At 37.1% G+C, this 21,463-nt stretch overlaps 2 pseudogenes; both read left to right on the forward strand.

Annotated features, from left to right (window-relative positions):
- Positions 1-13,755, forward strand: part of Rcn1-ps1 (reticulocalbin 1, pseudogene 1) — an 88,766-nt pseudogene extending 75,011 nt beyond the window's left edge.
- The window catches only part of Arhgap20-ps5 (rho GTPase activating protein 20, pseudogene 5), a 411,817-nt pseudogene that overhangs the window by 321,668 nt on the left and 68,686 nt on the right, over positions 1-21,463 (forward strand).

Consider the following 21,463-nt stretch of genomic DNA (forward strand, 5'->3'; position numbering starts at 1 on the left):
TTCTTGTGTGACATTTTCTGCCTTGGGTTAGAGTTTTTCTTCTATTATCATCTGCAGGGTTGGCTTAATGGATATAAATTGTTTATAATTGGTTATGAAATGTCATATATTGCTTTCTCCATCTATAGCAATTGAGAGATTTGCTAAGCATCATAGCCTGGCACTTGTGTTTGTTTATAGACTTCCTGATACCTGTGAAAGTTCTGGCTTTTTGAGAATCCTGGTATCATTTTATAGGTTGACTTTATACGTTATTTGGCCTTGTTCCCTTAAGTCATTTAATATTCTTTCTTTGTTCTGCGCATTTAGTGTTTTGATTATTATAACATAGGAGTAATTTCTTTTCTGGTCCAATGTATCTGGTATTTTTTATGCTTCTTTTAAGTTTATGGCCACTGCTTTCTCAGGTTAGGAAAGTTTTCTTCTATGATTTTATTTCAGATGTTTTCTGTCTCTTTAAATTTAGAATCCTCACTCTCTTCTATTACTACTATTCTTAGATACTGTTTTGTTCATTATGTCCTGCATATCCTGGATATTTGAATTAGGAGCTTTTTGCACTTTCTATTTTCTTGGACTATTGTGTCAATATTTTCTATGGAATCTTCTATTCCTTAGATTCTTTCTTGTATCTCTTGTATTCTGTCAATATTGCTTGCATCTATAACTGCTAATTTCTTTTCTATGCTTTTCATCTTGTGGGTTGTCACCCTTTTTTATTTCTTCATGGTTTCTATTTTCATTTTTAGATCCTGGATATTTTGTTCAGTTTCTTACCCTGTTGGATCATATTTCCCTACATTTTAAAAGTGATTTATACATTTCCTGTATAAGGACTTCTACATGTACACCTATTTTTTCCTATATTTCTTTAGTGGAATCATTTATGATCTCCTTAATGTCCTCTATCATCTTTAGGAAATGATATTTCAGGTAAGAATCTTACTTTCCACATGCTTTTGCTCATCCAGGGATACTGGATAGGGGAACTGGTGAAATTGGTATCTGATGCTTATGTTCTTTTGCTTGCCCCTTGCCATCAGGTTCCAACTGGATATAACTAGCATGTTGGCTCTGACTGTCCATTCAGTGATCCTCCGTATAATGGACCTCCCAGAGGCAGTCTGCCTCTGTTTATGACCTCCAGAGTGTCATCCTCTTGCTGGGTATTATTGGGGAGAATAATGGTTACAGTACCGAATTTGAGTCCAGGCACAGTTGTAGACTGGAAGGATGATCTGTTTCTGCGAGGGCAATAAGTCCTGCATTTACAGGGCTCTGTGAGGGTACCAATAAGGTTAGATATTGTGTTGGGCAGGGTGATCTCACCTGTTAGCTTCATCATGATGGTCCTCCTGGGAGTCATCCTGTCTCTCAGGGATGACTCCCGGGAGGCCTGTTGTTATCAGGGAGAGCCAAATGAGATAAAGAAGCCAAATCCACTGCCTTCTCAGCCCCTAGCAAGGCCAACAATCTTGGACAGTGGGAGCTGGAGCATGAGATCTAAGCCCAGCAGAGATGCAGGATGAAAGGCAGGTTTGGTCTTCTTATAGTGTTCAATTTCCTGGATGAGTTGTGGTAGAAACATTTCAGATTCAGCATTTTCTATGTCAAATTTTTCAATTTCTTCTATTATGTCTCATATGCCCAAGATTCTCTCTTTTTCTCCCTTGCACTATGTTTGTATTGCTTGTGTATGTATTTGCTCTTCTTTATTATAGGTTTTCCATTTTATATCCAGAATTGGCTCAGTTTTTGTTTTCTCTATTACTTCTCACTACATTTTCAGGTCTTGAATAACTTTGTTCATTTATTTTACATCTTTGATTGTTTTTATTATACTTTCTAATATCTATTCATTTCACTTTAAAAGTCTACCCATGTTCGGTTATAGTTTCCTGAATTTAATTAAAAAATTATTTCTCTCCACTTAGAAACCTTTATTAGTTTCATAAGATTAGATTTAATTTTTATATTGTTGTAGTTGTTGTTATTCAAGTGTTTTAGACTACTGAGGGTTGTAATAGAAAAATAGCTGTGCTCTGGCAGTCCTGATGAAAGCATGCTCGTTCTGTCCTAGAAAGCAGCAGGAAATTCAGTGCATAGGAATGGGTTGGGAAGTGGGGGAGGGTGGTTGCTGTTGGCTTTATATATTTAGGATTGTGTTGACCAGTGTTTCCTGGAAGAGTCCAGAGTGGCCACAGCAGACCTAATGATGGTTGGCCTTGCTAGGGGTGGAGCAGGCAGAAGATTTTGGCTTTTTGATCCCATCTCCTTGTCCCCAGGGTCAAGCAGTCACCCCAGAAGTGGAGTGTCTTTTAATTGTTCTTGTTCTTGTTCTCATTGTTGATGTTGTTGTTGTTGTTGTTGTTGTTCTTCTTCTTCTTCTTCTTCTTCTTCTTCTTCTTCTTCTTCTTCTTCTTCTTCTTCTTCTTCTTCTTCTTCTTCATCTGCTTCTGCTTCTTCTTTTCTACTTCTTCTTTTCCTCCTCCTCCTTCTTCTTGTTTTTCTTCCTCCTCCTTTTCTTGTTCTTCTTTTTCTTCTTTTCTCAACCTTCCTGATTTCTTCCTCTTCTATTTTTTCTTCCTTTTCTTCCCTTTCTTCTACTTTTCTTCTTCTTCTTCTTCTTCTTCTTCTTCTTCTTCTTCTTCTTCTTCTTCTTCTTCTTCTTCTTCTTCTTCTTCTTTTTATGGTTCTTCTTGGTTTTGGTCTTGTGCTAGGTCTTGTTCTTTTCTTGTGTTTCCTTTAATTCTTCTTCTTCTTGTTCTTCTTGTTCTTGTTCTTCTTCTTCTTCTTGTTCTACTTCTTCCTCTTCCTCTTCCTCCTTCTCCTTCCTCCTTCTTCTTCTTGTTCTCCTCCTCCCTTCCTCCTTCTTGTCCTTCTTCTCCTACTTCTTCTTCTCCTCCTCCTCCTCTTTTTCTTTGTCTTTCTCTTATCCTTTTGTTCTTTTTCTTGTTCTTTTTGTTCTGTTGTTGTTGTTGTTCTTTTTCTTCTTCTTCTTCTTCTTCTTCTTCTTCTTCTTCTTCTTCTCTTCTTCCTTTTCTTTTCTTTTTCTTCTTCGTCTTCTTCTCCTTCTCCTCCTTCCTCCTTTTCCATCTTCTCTTCCTCTTCCTCCTATTACTCCCACTCTCCATCTCAATCTTTACTCCGTTCCCCTTCCTTTTCTCCTTCCTCGCCCTTCCCCTATCCCCTTCTTTTTCTTTTTCTTCTTGTTTTTCTTCTTGTTCTTTTTCTTCTTCTTCCTGTTCCTGTTCCTGTTCCTCCTCCTCCTCCTCCTCCTCCTCCTCTTCCTCCTCCTCCTCCTCCTCCTCCTCCTCCTCCTCCTCCTCCTCCTCCTCCTCTTCTTCTTCTTCTTCTTCTTCTTCTTCTTCTTCTTCTTCTTCTTCTTCTTCTTCTTCTGGATATATCATCCTTAGTGACGTAACCCAATTATAGTAAACCACACATCGTATGCACTCATTGAAAAGTAGATATAAGCCCAAATGCTTGAATTACCCAAGATGCAGAGAACACATGAACCTCAAGAAGGAGGACAAAACTTCTTCTTTAAAAGGGTAACAAGAATACCCTTAGGAGGGGATAAAGAGGCAAAGTTTAGAACAGAGACTGAAGGAACACCCATTCAGAGCCTGCCCTACATGTGGCCCATACATATACAGCCACCAAACCTGATAAGATGCATGTATCAAAGAGGTGCAGCCTGACAGGGACAAGATGTTTATCTCTCCTGAGATACCCAGTCATAACTTGTCACATAGGCAAATGCCAGCCACAAACCACTGAACTGTGAATGGGACCCCTGTTGAAGGAATCATGGAAAGGACTGAAAGAGATGAAGGGGCTTGAGACCCCATATGAACAACAATGTCAACCAACCAGAGTTTCCAGGGACTAATCCGCTACCCATGGACTGACCCTGGCCTCCAAATTCATAGGTAGCAATGAATATCCTAGTAGAGGCACCAGTGGAAGGGGAAGCCCTTGGACATGCGAATGCTGGACCCCCCAGTGAATGTGATTGTTGGGTGGATGGCGGTAATAGGGGCACGATTGGGAGGGGACCACACACATGGAAGGGGAGGGTGAGAGGTTATTGGGATATTGGCCTGGAAACTGGGAAAGGGAATAACATTTGAAATGTAAATAAGAAATATACAATTTAATAAAGATGGACAAAACAATAAGAATCAAAAAAATTAATGGAACATTTAAGAAACGCCCTGCATAAGGGACCAGGGTGTGTGTGTGTGTGTGTGTGTGTGTGTGTTTGTGTGTGACTGATAGGTAAGTATAGGCCTTAATCTAAGGAATACAATGAAAAATGAAGTTCAACTGTTAAGAAACACCTTGTGTAAAGGACTGCTGTAAGTATATGTGTGAGCCCGATAGTAATATGCCCTTAGGAAATAATGTATGTGACCTAAATAGGATTGGCCAAAAGAACCTTAAAGAATCACCTCTCGTCACTGCAAAACATTAACTCCTGGAATCCATCTCATTTACAGTGACACTGAGTCTACCAACCCAGCTGCCCATTGGTGAACAAGAGGAATCCATAGACCAGATTGAATTTCAGCAAGCAGAAGCACAGTTTGGTCACAGAACTTAACAAATATGCCAAAATGACTATGGACCAGACCAGAGGTTCCTAAGGAATGAGTATTGTGTGAATGTGATTATATGTCCTCATCAACTGGGCAAATAAAGAACTACATCCTTTTACCTTACTTTGGGTAGGAGGCATCTCATGTGCCCTACCTCATGACAGTTGGGGAAGCCTGCTGGATCGGTCTTCATAGTTCCTAAGACAGAAAGTAGAAAACTAAACTGGAGCCTGGCTAAACATATACTGCTAAACGTGGTCTATCATATTAGTGGCAATATAATTTGGATATTCTCTTACTTGTGACTTAGAACTCTCATTCATCATGCACTTTCTTGTGTATCTTGAATTTTGAATTACTTGAGTCTAAGGGATGCTACGAAGCCAACCTGAACCTAAGTCACGGGAAGAGAGTAGGTCAATAGAGCAGCAGTAGGCCAAATTTCTTGAGCCTCTAAAGTTGAGATGAAGAGAAGTGGAGAGCTAGATCCAACAGCCCATGGCTGAATGACACCATGATACCAATAGACCTAGGTCCTGGGAAGAAGAGGTCATTGGTGCCAACATAGCTCAGAAGGATAAGGGTAGAAACCCCTTGCCTGATGAAAGAGTGGCTACAGAAAGGAGAGTGAGACAGGCAGATAAATTATTCAAAAACTTATAAAAAAGCACATCCAAAATTAATTTTATTGGATATCTGAAAAAGGAGGAAGTCTGTACCACACTGCCAAAATACTGACCTAATGAATTGAATTAAAAGTCTCATCAATAGTTTTTAAAAAGATAAAAATAGAGGATGAGGAAACCTCTGACTTAGTGGAAAGGGCTTGGCAGTATACTAACCATATAATTAAAAAGAAAACTAAGTGCAAGAAGGTTAAAATGGACATACTCCTAACAACACCACAGCAGGTTGAACCTATAATGAAAGAGCAGCACAAAATGAAGTCCTCAGTATACTTATGTAAAGTATAGTCAATTAAGACAAAGACAGACCTAGGGGAAAAAGCTAGCCATAAATATTACCAAGAAATTGAAGTACTCTAACCACTTTAAAGATACCCTGGAATCTCATGATAGAGGAATAGTCACCTCATTACCAGTAACAACTTCCCTATTCTAAACACCAATATGGGGAGCAGGGCAGACCAAACCTACAGATGCAATACTTGAAAATTAGAGCATACAACTCACAGGAATTAAATGAGCTAAGGAAATATTATGCACAAAATGTCAGGAAGGATGTGTCTTATATAGCAAAACTGTGAGAGAGGGAGGAGACACCATATTATTTTCAGATAAGGAAATGTGTAAAATTAGTAATATGGTGGAAAATCCCATCATGTTCAAAGGACTGGAGCACATATTGGAAAGCTCCCTAGGAGATATGCACTCACTGATCGATTGGATAACTGCAACTTGGAGATGTATTTCCTTCTTTAGATTTACCTCAATTTGAGGTGTCAGTTAAGTGGCATATCCTGCAGGAAGCAATAAAATTAGCAAGAAAACTAGGAGTACTTCATTATATCTATAACCAGGTGTCTTCCACTCAAGCAGCACCAATGTTGCCCCAGTTTATGAACATCCTGTTAAAAGGAGTTCCAAAACATCTCAGAATGACACTGTCTGGATCATTGCAAGGATGGCAGACCATGGCAAACATCATATGCCTCTTAAAAGCAAACAGAGACTTAGACTCAGAGAAAGTAGTATCTCTAACTATTAAGGGTAGAACGGTGGATAGAATAAGGAGAGTTAAAAATATTAGACTGTTTGGAAAAACAAATACCTACCTCCAGATTAGACCAGGATCAAACAGATCATTTAATACCACAAGATGCCTCTTTGAACAAACTCCTGGAAGTCTTTTTTTAGGGCTGACAGGGCCAAATGGCTGAGTACCTACAAACATAAGATTAAAAAAAACAAAAAACAAAAAACAAACAAACAAACAAACAAACAAACAAACAAAAACCGAGAGCTGAACGCAGGACCAAGACCTTGGAACAAGCTCCCATTCAGGAACAGGCTGGGATGCCATCCCACATTCAAACCCTTCAGGTCTCAGGGTTGCCACATCCAAAACCCAAAATAGCACTACCAATTCTGCTTACCAATGGCGCCACTAAGATGGTAAATGGGCTACTGGACACTGTTAGTGAAATACATGTTTATACCTAAGGTGAAGCACAAATTTTAAGCACAGGAAAAGTGTTAGGCCATATAGAAGTAGAAACAATTGGAGGAAGAGTTACAACCTTCATAACCAAATTAACATTACAAGTTTAAGATAAAAATTATGAATTGGACTTCACTTTATCTAGTTCCCCCAAGAATATTTTAGGACTACTATTTTAGGAATAGTCACCTCATTACCAGTAACAACTTCCCTATTCTAAACACCAATATGGGGAGCAGGGCAGACCAAACCTAAAGATGCAATACATGAAAATTAGAGCATACAACTCACAGGAATTAAATGAGCTAAGGAAATATTATGCACAAAATGTAAGGAAGGATGTGTCTTATATAGCAAAACTGTGAGAGAAGGGAGCAGACACCATATTATTATTTGTGTATTTTAGGAATACAGAAATTGTTACCAAATTTTTTAGATTACAAGAGAATACCAAGGATAGCCACAGTTAAAATCTCAAAGATAGAATTTCCCAAAACACCACCCTCCTTCACATCACAATACCCCATAAAAGGGGAGATGGAGGGAGTAGAAGAGACCATAGTATCTTTACTGAACGAAAATCTCACAGAACCACACATAGCTTCAAGTATACTAGCCCTATTTGGGCAGTTAAAAAACCAAACGGCAAATGGAGATTAAGAATAGACTACAGAAACATAAATAATCCTACACAACAAATGCAAGGACAATTAACAGATGTAGGAGACATATTTCTAAGAATAAGATAAGAGGCAACATAAATGACTAGCCACTGTAGATTTAACAGACAAATACTTTGGAATTCCTTTACACCCTAATTCTAGGGAAATAACTACATTTTCATGGGCAGGAAAATAATACCAATTTACAAGGGTTCTATAAGGATATAAGAACCATCCAATGATAGCACATAATGAATGCAATTTGATGGCATTAGAGTCATTTCGAACACCACAGTAAGTCAGCATCTTTTCGTATGTAGATAACCTCTTACTAATATCAAATGAGATACAGATACTATAGAAAACAATGGCTGACTTAATAGCAGACTTAACAAATGAAGGATGGACCATTAATAAGGATAAGGTGAAGGAAACAGCAGAGGAAGTAAAATACCTCAGGATCCACTAAGGGACAATCCTACCACCTGAAGTAATTAATAAAATAAAACATTTACAAAGACCACTAAATAAAACAGAAACACAACATCTCATAGTCCTATTTGGATATTGGAGACAATACACAAACTATTTATAATTGTTGCTCCAGCCACTATATAACATAGTGAAAAATACATCTGGCTTCACTTGGGGACCACCACAGTAAAGACCATATTAGAATACATAGAGCAGTATAGTAATTTAAACTATATTAATACAGGTGATACAGTAGTAATACATATCCAGTTTATGAAAGGCATGGAAATTGGAATGTTTTTGTAAAGCAGCCTCAAATCAAACCAGTTGGATTTTATTGCAAATCCTTCCCTTGGTCAGATACCAAGTATTCACTGTTTGTAAACACTGTGTATCAAGCACTCCAAAGCTCCTGCAGTATCCTAAGAGGAAACCCAGTATTTCTCTGATCCACTGTACACGTTCTAGAATGGGGAAAGGCACTAGAAAAAGGATGGACATGTCTACCCATGGAAGGGTACCCTTCAGTGGAAATGGTACCTTTCAGAGATCCTTCGAGGAGCAAACCTGACTGCAGAAGGGATGGTAGCAATGGTGTCAGAGCACATACTGGCATCACTCAATGAGAGCCGAATACCCATCACACTCAACAACCCCTCTCCCCAGCAACAGATATTCATAGGATAATAGGTGTCAGGTCAATACATCCCCTCCCTGGTTATTGCCTTGTTTGTTGATGGCTCAGCCACTAATAAAAAGAACCTGGTGTGCTGAAAAGTAGCATCTTTCAGGCTAGAAGACAAATGGTGAAAATAGAGGAAGGAAAAAGCATATCAGCCCAGCATATGGGATTAATAGCCTTTCTGACAGCTGGACAGCCCCTTGATCATGGAAAGGATATACACCTTTCCACAGATCCTTAGTGTCTATCTAGTGGTATAACAATTTGGTCAGGGAAATGGAGACTGTCTAATTGGAAAAATCATGGTAAAGACCTTTGGTCTAAAGATGCCAGAAAAGAATTACCACATATAGTCAAAGACATTAAAATAACACTATATTAGGTAGATGCTGATCAAAATGGAGATGACCTGCAAACCAAATAAAAAATGAGGTAGATAGTTTAGCAAACTTGGTACTGAAACTCAAATCCCAATATCAAAGAGAAAATATAGGACCCACAGAACTTAAGGTCAAAAGACAGTTGGTTAAACAACATTCTCATACACAAAAGAACAATACAAAAGAAGAAATAGGGCAGATACAGTAATTGTTTGGACACACAGGCACCTCTGCACCATACCAGTGGTTCATTCAAATCAACATTGCAGTAATTTGGAATAAGATCAAAAATGCCATATAGGAAAGTGAAGGAAGCCCTGGTACTAAAACCAGTTTTACATACAACTACAAAAGGATAGAAACACACAGATTACATGTCCATCACACACTGAAAAGTGATTTCATAGGACCATTTAATTAATTCAAACAGCAATATGTTTGCACCATAGTAGATATCTGCACAGGATTAGGTACGGCCAAATCGGGATCCAAGCCAGAACAAAAATGAATTATTTTAATTTTGTGGTCATGGATCTCAGTCTGTAGAATACCTTAACTAATCCAAAGTGATCAGCGAACCCGTTTTACATTTAAGATTGTACAGAGACTAGCTAAAAACCTAGCATACAAACCCACAGCAGCGGGCAGCATTGAGATTCAATGGACTACTAAAGGTAAAATAATGATGCATAAAGACAGACCATTGACAGAAGCATTAACAAAGGCTATCTTTGAACTCAACAACATACCTAGAATAGATAATAAAAGCCCAAAAGAAGAAGTCCTCAGCATGCAAACAGATATAGATTACCTAAACAGAAGAACACAGGAATATAAGTCAAACTTATACTTGCATCTGCAGGCAAAAGAACAAATTGAATCACACAGAAATCATAGCCCCCAGAACTGGAAACACTGTGTGGACCACAGACACCAAGGGAAGATTACAGCTAACCAAACTGGAGGACTTAATACATGCTAGTAGGCAAAGAGTGTTGGTGGCATGCATGTGTGTTTGTGTGTGTGTGTCTGTACATGTATGTATGTATGTGTGTGTGTGTGTGTGTATGAGTGTGGGGGGGTTGAAAGAGAGAGAGAGAGAGCACTTTTTTATAGAAAAACCCTGAATGCCATCATTTTCCTAGGAATTGTTCCAGTAATCAATCTGGAATTAAAATTTATGCAAAATTATATAACATTAATGATGCTACGAGGCTTATTGCCAATTATATAATTTGCTGGTTACATACAGAGGTACAGATCAAGAGTTTATCATTACTCTTCTGCTTCTACATTTATTAGTAATTTCTACTATCTTTTTGCTTGTTAAATTGTGAATTGTTGGTTATATTATATTGCTGAATTTATGAAATAAGTACATATTATGTATTTACTTATCCGGAATTACCTGTTTCAAAATTCCAGTATGGGGAAAAGAATAGCAGTACAACCAGGAGTGCCAACACTCATGCTCATGTTTCCAATCACACTCCTGCTGGTACACCCAGGGTCACTAGTGATAGCCATCAGCACTGGGAATATCATTAACCCCGCTACACATGGTTCAAAATCCACCACCATTATCCCTAGACCACAATTATCATGGCCTCCCAATAGACCTAATATTTTAGACCCACTGTATAGGATACCTTGATGGTGGATGGATGATAGAATATGGGCAACATTTCAATTGAGAATTAAGAACTTATGGACGAAGTATGCTCATTCCTTCAATTACTATTGGTACAAAGGATACAGACATGGGAGACAACAACTAGCATGTTATCACCCCAGTGAGACATACAGGTAAGATGAAAAGAATGGATATAATACAAATATGTATGAAAGAACCCAAGGAAATGCCACTGTTATTAAGTATGGCCCAACATTTCAAGTGTTAGAGCTATGTTTAATAAGTGCATGCATAATTCTAAATATTACAATATTTAGAAGAAACATATCCATGTTAGCAAAACAGTCACCAAATAACTTTGGATCTAAGAGAGAAAGTATAACCTTAGAACCAATAGGAATATATTTTACATTAAAATTGCAAAATATAACTTAATATAATGAGCATCATTACAAGAAGATATGTAATGTAGAATTTAAACTATTAGATACATTTGAGATACAGCAGTAAATGGCACATGAATGGAATTCCCTGTACCCTTGGATAACAGGAAATTAAACCACTGTCAGCTTTCCAGCAAGGAACATATCTGCAAGATTCAGCTCCATGCCACCATGTATCCCTTGCATGAGTGATTGGATAAATATACCTAGTTTAATTACACAGGGCTAAATAATATTAGATATGAAAAACACAACCTGACAGCAACTCAAACAATGGCAGTACTCTGCCCATATATTTTGGACAGGCTGTCACCCAAACACTGCATCAAAGCACTGGAAATTATGGTGTGATGGAGGAACACATGGGCAATTACAGGAAATAGTGCAAGGACAATACATCATTCAGGCCTAACATATTACGTTAGTTACATAGTGCCATATCTTCAATACCAGGATTGGCAAATGTCAATAACAGGACTGGACAGTACAGAAACACAAAACAAGTCCGATGTTATGACCAGATGACTGGAATAGGATCATATATCTACACATGCCATTACAAGATTGCCACAAATCAGAACACTCACATAACACTCCTTGCTTAGTTGACATAAAGGATTTAATATTACCACAAATTATGCTGGAATCTATAAAAATAGTATAATCATGACAGCATATTACCCACTGGGAAGGTTAAATCTAGTACTTGGATCAGCCACAATAAAAGAAGCCCCTTTTGTAGTGCCAGATACAACTTTACCAGTAGAAATTACACTATGAAATAGAATTCAGAAAATCTGGAGTTCTATATGATTACAAGCATTTAAATCACCAAAATTATATTGTGGAGCAATAGATAATATTAATTATCAGTAAAGCAGCCTAAATAAATTTAGTAGAAAGTCCTTACAAGCACTTGCAGTAGGAGAATTTATGGAAGGCACCATTATACAAGGTTTAATGGGTGGACCTGTAGCAGAAACAGTCACAGCCCCTATCAAAGCAAGAATGATTAATATAAAGAAAAATAATAATACATCAGTTCAGGCACTCCACACACTTTCAAGAAGCCTGGACCCACTCCACACTATAGTAAACACCATGAATACAGAAATGCAAGTTTTCAGAAATCAATTTAAACAAGAATATAACTGAGCTCGAAATCTTATAACATAAAACCGTAATCTGATAATGTGTCAAATGTACATAGTAATCTTGTGATTGAAGAAATAGAGTTGGACATCCTATAAAGCACATGACTTGTGAGAAGAACCACAGACTTCAAACACTGTAAGTCCAGGAAAAAGGAACATTTTGCTCAGAATGCATATGTGATGTACATTTAATACATGTAATCCTGGATAGTGTATACCCAGATTACCATAACAAAGCTATACCTCAAAAACTATGCAATAAATTCATAATATCTGTCAACCACTTTTTATGGTCAGCTGTCAGCACTACAAATGGCTTAATTTACATAACACTTGAGGATACCATAAAACTAGGAGAAAACACATATGTCTACCCATACTTACAAGACATCAAAATGCAACACATATCTTTTGCCATGTTCAGGTAATCAACAAGACATGGGGAACTATAATTTCATGTTATGCACCAACACCAAAGATAACTAGATGCAGATGGCTAAATGAATCCGATTTGAACACTTCTTAGGCATAATTCAACATAACAGGGGGATGCTACCTAATGAAGTATGACTCACAAGTTACAAAGGATAACACCAGTATTATGACCCTATTTATTTGATTTATAGAAAACACATTATTTTCTTTCAGACAGACCAGTTGCTTTTGAATTAAAAATGGAACAATTTCATGTAAAAGATGAACTAAATCCTAGAGATTAAAACTTAAAATGAGAAAAAAACCTGAAATCTCTAGAAGTCAAAATTAGGAAGGAGCTCATTGTTCTGGGCAAGGACCAGAGCATAGTATACAATCTAGCTGGCTTATTGGAAGGAAATAGTATAATCAATAAAAATGGAAACAAACAAAACCTAGTGTAACCTGTGGGACACCATCTGCAGATTAGCACATCTAGACTTTGTTTGTACCCCAGTGTACTCATGGGAATATTGGGTTAAAAAAAAGAACATTTTGGTTCTTTGTATTTATGATTTTTTTCTTTATACTACTAAAGATATTTTAGTTTGTTTTAAAAGCAATTATTGAACATAGAAGAAAATCAAGAGGAAAAGGCTCCAGACAGAAATATGATCTTGGAACTGTAGCCAAAACCAATAATTTCATTAGAAATATACTCTTTGCAAATGCTTTATTATTTGAAATTTGATTTGATAGATTAACAACAATTAAGTTGTATGAGTCAAGTGACTGTGTGTTTTGTATAAGGCCATATTCTATTTGTTTGGTTTTTTTTTGAGATTTGATTTAGAAGTCAGATTATTTACTTTGTTTCATCATTGCTTTTATCATATCCCCACCTTATAGGCCTGTGGAACCTTTGGGAATAACCAGACCTATTATTGCTCTGGTTTTACCAAAGCTCCAGAGTATGGATTGTATGTAATACATTGAAAAATAATATTTAACGTTTAGTAAGCGCCCTGTATAAGGGACAGGTATAAGTGTGTGTGTGTGTGTTTGTGTGTGTGTGTGTGTGTGAGTGTGTGTGTGTGTGTGTGTGTGTGTGTGTGTGTGTGTGTATGACCACAATAGCTAAGGATAAGCCCTAATGTAAGGAATACAATGAAATATAAAATGTAACATTTAAGAAATGCCTTGTATAAGGTATTGCTCTCTGTGTGTGAACCTGATAAGAATGTTCCACAAAGGAGTAATGTATGCACACCAAATATGATTGGCCAAAAGTATCTTAAAAACCCTGGTCTGTCCATGACAAAATACAATTCCAGAGTCCTATGGGGATACCTTCACTCTGAGAAGGAATTTTCCCAGAGTCATTGAATCCACCAACCCAGACCCACCAATCCATAGGAATCCAATTAGGGGTTCTAGTTCAGAGAGGCACAAAGGCACATCTCAGTACTTATCTGATCACAGAACTATGGGCCAGGACAGAGGTTAGTGAGGAAAGAATGTTGTGTGGATGCGGTCCTATGTTCCCATCTACTGGACAAATAAAGAACTACATCCTACTACCTTCTAAGTCCAAGGCTTCCTTCAAGCCTCCCGTGATCCCCTTTTCATGACGTAGATGCAGATATTCACAGCCAACCATTGGACAAAGCCTGGGGATCTCACTGAAAGAGTTATGGAAAAGTCTGAAGCAGGTGAAGTGGATTGGAACCCAATATGAAAATCAACAGTATCAATTAACAAGAGCCCTCAGAGCTCCTAGGGATTAAACTACCAACTAAAGAGTATATATGTTCCTGATCATAGCTCGTGCTAAATAAAGAGTAGAGCATGTGTAGAAATAACTGACTCATCTGCCATCTCTGGGAAGGATGGAAATTGGTCCTGTAGAAACTTGACGTCCCACAGAAGGGCGATGCTAGAGCAGTGAAGTGGAAATAGGTAGGTAGATGGAGAAGCACTCTCTTACAAACAAGAGGATGAGGATGGCATGGGAGTTCACGGTGGAGAGACGAATTATGGGGATGTCATTTAAAATGTAAACAAATAAAAAGACTAATATATACAGAGATGTTAACAGATGTCTCCATAAGGACTAGATATTCATTACCTATAACATAGGTTCATTGAACGTTGAAATACATAACTGTTGTGACTTACTTTTAAGTTGAAATTTCATATTGATAAACCCAGTCAAATATTTTATCTTTCTGTTCTGGCACCTATAATAAGAAATTACTTACCTTTCTAAAACAATTTAAAGGAAATTAGGATTTCTAGTCCATTAGGCGTCCATACAGTGCCTCAAATGACCCTTAATTTTAGCTGTAACTCTCTCTATTCCCTCCTTTGTCACCCTCTTCTCTGTCTCTTCACATTTGAAATTCCTGTTTCTAGCATGGAATGTCTGCAATTCATAAATAAATTTCTTTTTCCCCAAATTATAACAGTCTGTCCTACTTCTCTAATCTCTACAAGACACTAAACATAGATTACACAGATGGAAGAATTAATGGCTAACATCCACATTTAAGTGAATGTGTTCCCCATTTGACTTTTTATGTCTGGAGTACCTCATGCAGAATGAACTTTACAAGATTCATTCATTGTTCTGAAAATTTCACGCTTCCTTTTTGCCTTTTGTAGCTGTTAAGCAGTACCTCACTAAATGCACCATATTTTCTTTATGCAGTCATCCATTAGGGGACGACTTGAATATTTTCAAATTCTGACTATTATAATGGAGTTTCAGTGAACATGGATTGAGCGATGGTCTCTATACTAGGATGTATCAATATGTGGATATAAGACCAGGAGTTGTACCTTAAGGTATATCTTCTTCCTGAAGAACCATCATACTGATTTCCAAAGTTGCTATAGTAGGTTGCAGTTCCACCAGGAGAATAAAAATGTTCCCATTGCACCATAACCCAGTCAACGTGAGTTTTCACATGTGTCATTAACCTTAGTCATATTGACAGGTGTGAAAAGAAATCTCACAGTAATTTTGATTTGCACTTCTGTGATGTACAAAGATGATAAATATTTCTTATGTATTTCACAGTTATTTGAATTTCTTCTATTATGAATGTTACCCTTAGTTATGTAGCACATTTTACTTATTTTTCTTGAGGTATAGTGTTGTAATTTTTTCAAATATATTTACGTATTAGCCCACTTTTGGATGTATACCTGGAAATAATGTTTACATTTTTTTAAAGAGTCACTTTAAAAATTTATTAATGACAAATTAGATGATGCTCTCTCACTGAACTCAGAGAATTGTCAGACATGTTGTAGTTAACAGAATTCATTAAAGTCACTTTATAAAACATTCCTATAAAATAAAACATTTTCTAGGTTCATAATATTAACAAACATACTTTAAATTTTTATTGTTTGAGAATTTTCACCAATATATTTTGATGGTAATCCTCCCATTTCTTCCAGATTCATGATTCTCTATATTTTTGCATCCTACAATTGTTTTTTTTCTGATTAAATTATTGTTTAATTATCTCATAATAAACCCTAACAGAAAATTGCTCAACCATCCACCAGAAGACACTAACTCTTCATAATATTTTAGTTATGATTAGGAGCTCTTGTGACTTTCCACTGCATTCTTGACTGTTGACTGTCTTGAAACTGTTCATGTAACCACAGCTGCTATATGTCATGAGGGCAGCACTCCTCATATCCAGAAGTCACTGATTTCCTTGAATCCTCTGTGACTTCAGGCACCTACCTTCTCTCTGCCCCACATTTCATGATGGCCTTAAGCATTGTGGAAGCGATATAATATATATGTCCAACTTGTTCTGGCTGAAATCAATAGAACACAAACAAAAATATTAAGAATCAATGAAAGGAAGAGTTGGTTCTTTGAAAATATCAACAAGATTGTCATAACTTCTGGTCTAGGTAAGAAAAGCCGGGAGTTAATAAAACTAAAAAGCTGGCAAAGGAAAGCAAAGCCGGGAGTTAATAAAACTAAAGAAAAAACACAAGCCTTTTAAAATTTACATTCCACAACATTAGCATATTCTTTTAAAGTATTGATGATTTACTGGATGTATATGGTAAACCAATATTAAATCAAAACTCGTTGCGTAATTTAAATAGTACCATACTACCCAATTACATAAAGGCAGGCATTTAAACTCTCCCATCTAAGAGATTACAGGAGAGCATGTATTTTGTTTTACCCGTGGATCAGACATTTAATGTGCATTTAATGTTTCTTGGACTATTACATAAAAGAGAAGAGAAGGATTTCATACAATAAAATTCTTTTTTTGAATCATGTATTACCCAACAATTGAGAAAGAAAAAAAAGGAGGGGGGAGTGAGGAAGGGAGGGAGAGAGAGAAAGATAGAGAGAGAGATAGATAGATTGAGAGATTACAGACGATACAGAAAGAAAGGAGGAGAGAGTATTATGACCCATTTCCACCTATTCACATATATTCTGAATTAAATTTGTGAGAAAATCTAAAAAAGAAATGGTTCTGTGTAGGCTGTCTAGCTGAAAGTCTGCCCCAATCAGAAGATGGAGTTTTTTTCTGAGATTTTTTGTAATGATTCCCCAAGGTCTGGGTAGAAAGTAACAATCCAAGACTGGACATAAACCACTATGTTATAATTGTGCAACAAATGAGTGCTGCTATCATTTTTCAGGATAATGAAATAGCCAATGAATGTACAATAAAAAGAGAGTATTTAGTTTTACCCTGAGGAACTCTCTGGAATGAATCACTTTTCATTGTGAATGAGCATAGAACCTCTGATTACAGGACTGCCCATGAGCTAAGAGAAATACATAAGAATATTGCAACCATCTGCCCCACACATCCAAATCCATGTGTTCTCATGGTCTCAGTCCTTAAGAGAAATAGGTGTAGTCTGTCTGGGACCTAAATCATGAAATTTTCAGTCAGTGTAGGTTAAATTTTTCAAAACCTAATATTTTAAGTGTTTTCAATGACTTAGAGACACCTTTTAGCCCCAAATCAAAGGGTAGGAAAGAAAATAAAACACAGGTAAACAGGCAAGGGGATATGGATCTGTTTATAAATATTTCTTTGCGGTCAATACAAATCTCCTTTGTCAGGATACCAGTTCAGTAGAATCAGGACACCAAAAATAAAACAGCAGAAACAGAATGCGCCAGTCATTGTGAGCAATAGAATCAGCTGAGACAGGAGGAGAAGTGCTCTGTCTTGCCTCATAAATGTAAATATAAGGGAAGACAAGGACCAAGGAAGCTTTTCCACTCTACCTATTCAAGCACCCCATTACTGTCCATGAGTCCTATTTATACTTCTTCCAAACATATCATGTTCTCTCCAGGGCCTGACCTCAGAAAAACACCATATAATTTATGCTAAGGAAAAAGCATGAAGCTGCGCACTCCAGACAGTTCTACTTTAAGCGACCCTTAGGCAAAATTGATTAAATTACATTTTGAGTGACAGAATCAGAGGTTGGTTAAAGTGTGCAATTTACTTAGAACAGATATTCCCAAGGATTTACATTTTCTTCAGCTCTCTTTGATGAGACACTAATTACTGACTTCCTGCCCTATTATCATGAGTTTCATGACCCAACTCTTGTAGTATGTACATGGTCTCCTCCTATTTTTGATCCTGAACAATTTTATAAATGAGCCTTGGAGGAACTGCTGCAAGAGGTATAGGCAATGGTCTACAGAGTCAGCTTAGAAAGTTCATTGTCCATCAAGGGATAACTGTATTACATACCAACTGAGAGGAAGCAAGGGAGCTCAGCAAAGGATTCCAGATATCCTACAGACGCCATACTAAGAGACAGGTTTGACTAATTCCATGTGGTTAGGTATTGCAGACCCTGAATAATAGGGCTTACAGATATTGCAAAGCCTCTACACACCAGCACAAATGAGGGGACTGATCCCTTAATCAGGAATTAACTGTACAAAATGTGCTTAGGACTTTTAACAGAGGTGATTTTTGATCAAAACCTACCATTTCCAGATGCTTCTAAACCCCTTTACCTGTTTGTCTATAAAACAAACAGAACTGCAAATTATGTTTAAACAAATACTTTTAGTGCCACGGAATTGCCCAAGATTGTGCATGCACAAACTACTGGAACCTATAAGTCCAGCTAGTGACTGCTACTGTTAGTGAAAGAAGCAGAATGGTTGAGTCTGGTCAGAATCTTAAACTCATATCACCCCATAGAGTTGTGTCTGTCTTCAAAGGGACATGGGTAACCCTGGTTGTTTAATGCGTTTGTGAACATAGCAATTCCTTCTCAGGAAATCTCCTGGAGTCTGGTTTGAAAAACATACTGACATCAATCCTTCTAACTTCTAGCATTTAGGACCTAAGGATACTTCTCAACAGTGATTATATGAGTTTATAACCTTGGTCCAACATATCTGTCTATACCTAATGGACACTCACCCCATGAAAAATTCTTTAGGGTTGGAAGCAGCATCATTAAACATAGAACCACATACATATGGTCTCCAGCAGTTATTTTAATGAAATTATTTGGACCCAAGCCTTAAAACCAGGAATCTCTGCCTAGAGTGCAGAAATTATCACTCTGAATTAGATAGTCAAAATATCAAAGGGAAAGTCTATAATCACATAGCTGGAAAATCACTATGCTATTATTACAGCACATAGGTATGCTATAATATACAGGGAAAGAGTAATCCTCACTGCATACTTCATAAATAATTGCAGTTATCCTATTCTAGCAACTGAACTGCATATCTAAAAGCTCCTGGAAAAAAAGCAGACACAAACACACGAAAGAAAAGAAGGGAGGAATTACTGAAACTCAGTGCTGAAATCGTTCAAATAGGAATACAGAGAAAAAATGCAAAGCATAAAAAAACCCGTTTTTTTTCAAAAATCAACAAATAGATAAAACCATAGTGAAGTAAACTATTGACAAGATATGGCATCCAAAGTAACAAAGTCAGCAATGAAAAGGGAGGAAATAATAACAAAAAATGAGGAAATTAAAAAAAATCATGTTTTATTGGAATACCTATACTTCACAGAACTGGAAAATCTAGAAAATATATGATTTTATAGACAGATGACATATACCAAAGTTAAATCAAGTTAACTTTGATAAATTTCATAAACTATCTAACCACTCCCAAAACATCTAAGGAAATAGGAGTGGTCACTAAAACGCTCCCAACCAAAAAAACCCAGCACATATGAGGACACTAATTCCCTAATCTGGAAGGAGACTGTACAAGATGCATTTGAGACGTGAAAGACAGGCAATTTAGATTCAATCCTATCACTTCCAGATATCTAGAAACATTTTCATTCACATGTCTGTGAAAGAAAAGTTACCGCAAAGAGTATGTTCCACTCACTTTAATGAAATGTGAACATTGTTTAGTATACCTGCCCAAATTAAGGAACTCTTCAGCCACAGGCTGGCACATTTGCCTAAAACTATGGTTACTACCATTATTGTGAAAGAAGCAGAGATTTAACGCTGAGTCTGAATCTTAAACTCACATAATCCCATGACATTGAGGCTCTCCTCAACGGAGCACCAGAACCTTGCATTTTTATTACATGTGTGAAACAGTAGCAGGTTCTACTCCTGAACCAACCTGGAGTATGGTTGGAAAACCCCACTGCCAACAATCCTGATAATGTCTTACCTGATGTTGACACAAACATGCTCATAAATGATTCTATGAGGAACCCAACAAAGTGTAAGTAATCTATCTAGACAAAATGGAAACTCCCACATTCTATGAAAGGTTCTGATGCAATGTTCCACATGGATAGTAACACCTTCATTTAACATGGAACCAGGTAAAAAGAGTTTTTGGCAGTTATTGCAAATGAAATGATTTGGATACAAGATTTAGAGACTGAGTACATGGTGAAAATGAAGACGTGTCATCACATAACAGGAAAGTCATTATGCTTTTGATAGTGTTTGGACTTGCTATAATCTATAGGGAGAGAGGTCTCCTCACAGCTTCCAGAAGGTCATTAAAAGTAAAGAATAACTTTTGGCTTTCCTAGTAAATATTTATCTTCCTCCATGTGTTCCTTGGTTTCAAAGCTGAGAGTATCAACGTAATGTCTACCTTGGGGCCAGAGGTTAAAAGGGCACTGAACTGTCTGCCCCAAAGTGGCCCAAAGAATAGTGGGATGTACTGACATTCTGCTGACATACTGTGTCCCCATGTTGCATGAGAGTCCATGGTATAACCATGAGAAAATTGAAGATGTAAAAAAAATTAAAGGCGAACTTGCGCCCATAGGTTGGTGGTGGACATTATAGAAAAGAATAGCTCTGTCAGAAATTAGTGTCAGGACTGTGGTAACTAACCTTTACCAGGCTCCCTGACTGGAGATCACAATACTGAGTTGCTCACACTAAGATATGTTGTAGCTAGACTTGATAGGCTGGCCCTGTATTTCAAAGCAATCTCTCATGTTTGTAGTAATGTAAATCAAAATCAGTGATACTTCTTTCAGAAGTAGGCATTTATGAGGGGAAAAAAGTATGGTCAAGTCTGGGAAACTAAATTCACTGATACCTGCTGGAGAGAGGAAGCTAAGATTACATGATTTTTTTTTTTTTAGTAAAGCCTTTTGTGTGGGAAGCTGCCTTTTCCAAAACACTGAAAATTCCCCAAAAAATAGCTAAAATTTCCTCCAGATACTGTTTCAAACTTTTAATGACTCCCTCAAGATTGTTTCTTGCAATAGCTGAATATTCATAATCAAAACTAGCCAATTAAAGGTGAATGAACAATGTATGGAAGAAAACCGTC

The sequence above is a fragment of the Rattus norvegicus genome, chromosome 12 (assembly GCF_036323735.1).
Source record: "Rattus norvegicus strain BN/NHsdMcwi chromosome 12, GRCr8, whole genome shotgun sequence".
Classification (NCBI taxonomy): Eukaryota; Metazoa; Chordata; class Mammalia; order Rodentia; family Muridae; genus Rattus; species Rattus norvegicus.